The 4,248-nt window shown below is 43.0% G+C and overlaps 1 pseudogene; it reads right to left on the bottom strand.

The window, feature by feature from the left end:
- Nucleotides 1–214: 214 nt before the first annotated feature.
- LOC118572786 lies at nt 215–2,935 on the bottom strand (annotated as a pseudogene).
- Between the last annotated feature and the right edge of the window lie 1,313 nt (nt 2,936–4,248).

Here is a 4,248-nt window from a genome sequence, read left to right as displayed (position 1 = left end):
AATCAGATGTCTTAGTTTATTTTATGACCACTCTATCTGGTAACGGAAAATTTTATTCTATTTTGTTTTCTTCGCATATATTTTTTATGATATATTAAAATTCTGTTTTTGTAGAAAGGCTTTCTGAAATTATAGTAAATTAAAATAATCTCACTTTACTTGAAAGCCAACCAAAAAGTCATTTATTAAATATAGACATCTGAAAGGACTTTAGTTAATGAAAACTAGGAGCTGGATTAGAAAATATCAGAAGGATGGAAGAAAGACACTGTAATTTCTATTTGATGCATTCTGTAATTTTTCATTTTCTCCGTACCTACTTGTCTGACCATCTGGTGACGTGTAACTGATGGAAGACAACTCCTGCTTGGACAACCAGCTGTGACCCATCATTAAACTCCGTTCGTTAGCTGTGTAGCCCAACCAGCATTTTTCACAAAACTGATTCCAAAAGCTGAGCTGATTTAGGAAGACTCAAAGAAGAGCAACTTGTTCCCGCGGCAGCGGCTGTGTGGCCAAGTCCTTCAGCGGTAGCCGTCTGTGTTGGGAATGCCACGCTATTCATGTCAATCTGCTTGGTTTGAGTAGCTTGGGTCCACAGGAGGTGGTGATAAGGCTTTAGGTGAACTGGTATTACCAGGTTTTCTTCCTACAGTTATTGGGAAGAACAAAGAGCTCCTGCTTCTCTTTTCCTCCTCAGATTACAGATTCCGGTGCCAAGCATACACGGTGACCTCATTAGCATGCTCCATATATGTCTTTATTTCCTCTTTCAAGGTAGTGACTTCACTTTCATTTTTTAAAGTGTAAGATTTACCTGTTTTTTCAGTCATGTGAATTAAATCTTCTGTTTTGTGTTTTTTGGCTCCATCATAAAACCAAACCTCGAAATCAGCACCAGGAGAATTCTCCATCAAAATGCATTTAGCATATCTTGTAAAATAAGTGATTTTGGGAGTTTTAGACCTTACAAGGTGAATAAATCTGGAAGCACACTGATATTTCCGCCAGTGTTTTTCTGGTAAATTGTCAAAGCTATACCTATTGATGTTGTCAGTAGGCAAGGGTGGTCTATCAGCCTGAGAAAAGCCTCTTCCATCATTTGGATAATAAACAGTGACCATAGCCCCATCACTAGATGTCTGAAGAACCTCTCACACATCCTTCAGATGCACACTCTTTTAGAAGCTCCACACACGCCTCCTCTGAATCAAGGATGCTCACCACAGCCTTTGCGGTTTTTTGTCTGATTAGTTTTAATCTGTGAGCAATCAAAGGAGATGTAATGCTTCGTAAGGTCGGTTTCTGGTGACCCAACGTTGACTCCATACTCCTGTTCTTGCTTTGTTCAGAACGAGGAGGTAAGCCCAGCTCTTTGGCATGATCTCAGGTTTATTGTGATGAGCAGTCATGTACTTTGTTGTACTCAGCTGCTTTTCAGGATGAACGTTAGCAGACGTATCAACATTCTTGCTGGCTCTTGTATCAGTCCAAGCATTTCTTAACACATCCCATGAATCTGGATAGCTCTGGAAATCTCTGTTTGGACTAGCGGTGCTGTGTTCATTAGTCTCTCCTAAATGAGCATTCATTTGCAGATTCCCAAACCACTGTACCATTTCCATCTGAGGCATCTGCTCTGCAAATGGAAAAGGAGTTTCTCCTAGACAATGATGACTGGAACTCTCTTCATTTTCATCCAGGGATCTTCTGGGCTTTGAAAGCATTTCTACTGAATGACATCGTTCTATTGAGTGTGTTTTTGCTCGAGACTGATTAGAAGTGCCGGATCTATCAGAGGAATGAGCTCTACGAAGGTATCGAGAATGCGGCCTTCCTTCTGCATCTTCAATTACTCTTCCCTGTTCCCTATTATTAGTTTCTTGGTCTGGGTTTCCCCATTGTGTACAAAATTGCTTCCATCCCCTGAAGAAAAGTCACTTAAATTCTTATTTTTTGGAAATACAGTAATTTTATTTGGAAGTGACTGACCAATCAAAAGTCTTCTTCTGTCAAGTAAGCTACCACTCAAACTGGTACTGGAAGATGCTGTAATTGTGGAAATTGTGGCATGCCCACTATCCATGGAGTCCTCTACAGTCCCTAAGACTTTACTTTTTGCTGAAGGATTTTATGACATAAAAGGATGGTCCAATACAGAAGACAGACTTAACCGATGTGCAGGATTCCTACGAAGTAACTGTGGATAAGGTCCTGGGCCTCTTGTGACAAAAATGTTGGCATTTCATAATCTGCCAATACTACTTTATTCAATGTGTTCTTGACTGTATCAGTGTCAAAAGGTGGTCTTCCAATAAGTGATGTATAAAACATATAGCCCAATGACCAAATATCAGATTCAAGTCCATGTGCACTTAGAGTTGCAATTTCTGGCGAAATGTAATTGGGAGTTCCACAGAGTGTGTAGTGCTTTTCATGTGGCATTTTCAATTGTGTTGCTAGTCCAAAGTCAGCAGTTTCTATGTTCATATTATGTGTAAGTAATATGTTAGAGAGTGTGAGGTCCCGGAGCGAGTAATATGCCATGAGAATGAAGATACAACATTCCTGTGATGATCTGGTGCATGAATTGTCTAGCTTCACTTTCTGAGAACGGTTTCATTCGGTTCTTTAGATACATGTTCATTTCTCCATTATGGCACATTTCTAACACCAGGTATACATAATTGTTATCTTCAAAGTAATTATAAAGCTCCAAAACAGAAGGATGTTTCAACTGGCAATGTATTTTCACCTCATTCTGGACTCTCTGTACCATTCCAGCTTTGTACATGGTTTTCTTATTTATCATTTTGAGTGCAACTTCCAAACTGGTGTGAATGGACTCAGCTCTGTAGACTCCAGCAAATGATCCTTTACCGAGTACATTTCCAACCTTAAAGTCCTCGATCCTCTCCCCGATGCACGCCTCCATGTTCCCGGGCCGCTGGCGCCCTGGACTCGCAGTCCCTCCGAGCAGCCAGCGGGTCTGGGCGCCCATCGGGCTGCACTCGCTATGCCGCCGCCGCTGGCGACGCCGCCGACGCCACCGAAAGGTACCCCAGGTACCTCCTGAGGCCCGGGCGGCGCCTCCGTGCTCCCATTTTGAAAATTCCCGCTGGTCTCTGCCTGCCTGGTTTTTTATGTGGTTCTGGGAAGACTTCACACTTTCTTTCCTCCTAGACCGTCTCTGTTCTAAACTTTTTTTTTTTTTTTTTTTTTTTTTTTTTTTATGTTGAAACAGGATCTCATGTAGCCCAGTGAGCCCTCAAATTCATTAGTCAGCAGAGGCTGGCGGTGAACTCCTGATCCTCCTGCCTCTCTACCTCTCAAATGCTGAGGTGACAGTTGTGTGAATCCCCATGCCTACATCATTTGCATAATTAACTTGTGGGTTGGAATTTCTCCACTGCTCACAGTTATGGGTTAGACCTAAGTTGTGCTCTCCTGACTAACACTGTTAAGCCGCAGGCAGAGGGTACCCTGGCTGCCCAGCCACTCGGTCTCTGGGTGATGAGGTCGGGGAGTGCTATGGCAGAATTTTCACTTGTCATGTCAAAATTTGACCACCAGGAGGCGCAGTGACTCCACAGTTACCTGATGCTCCCACACTAGTCAAACAATGGCAATAACTGTCCTCTGAGCATCTTCCAATGCTAGTCCCACTCACTATACCTCACTGGCATTTGCTAATTCAGTCACACCTCCACCCTACAAAAGGACCAGGGTGCTACACCACAGGCCTTCCTTCCATTCCCAGTAGGACAACATAGTTTACACAGCCCTTACCCCTCAGCTTTCTCCAATCCACTAGACGGCACTGTTAGGCTTTGCAGATTTCAAAATCAAACCACCGACTGGCAAGGTCTTCACACTTTGACCCATCCGTCCTTTCTCTTATACCCCACATTCTGCACAATTTGAGGGAGAACGAAGAATATTCCCTGCTTCCCACACTCCTTTCTAAGACATTGTCTTCTTTTCTTATTCAAAGTCCAGCCTTTGGGCTGGAGATGGCTCAGTTGTTACGAGTGTTTGCTGCTCTTCCAGAGGACCTGGGTTCAGTTCTTAGCACCATGCTAGGTGGCTTTTCTGACCTCTGAGAGTACCAACATACATGTGGCAAACAATCACAAAGACACACACAAGTATACAGACGTAAAACAACAACCCAACCAGGGGCTAGAGATGCAGTTTGGTTGATGATGTGATTGCCTAAGCAGACTTTAAACTGGGCGTGATGATGTA

This window comes from Onychomys torridus, chromosome 22, assembly GCF_903995425.1.
Source record: "Onychomys torridus chromosome 22, mOncTor1.1, whole genome shotgun sequence".
Taxonomy (NCBI): Eukaryota; Metazoa; Chordata; class Mammalia; order Rodentia; family Cricetidae; genus Onychomys; species Onychomys torridus.
Note: the sequence above shows the minus strand (reverse complement) of the source record. Positions and strands in the feature narration are given on the sequence as shown.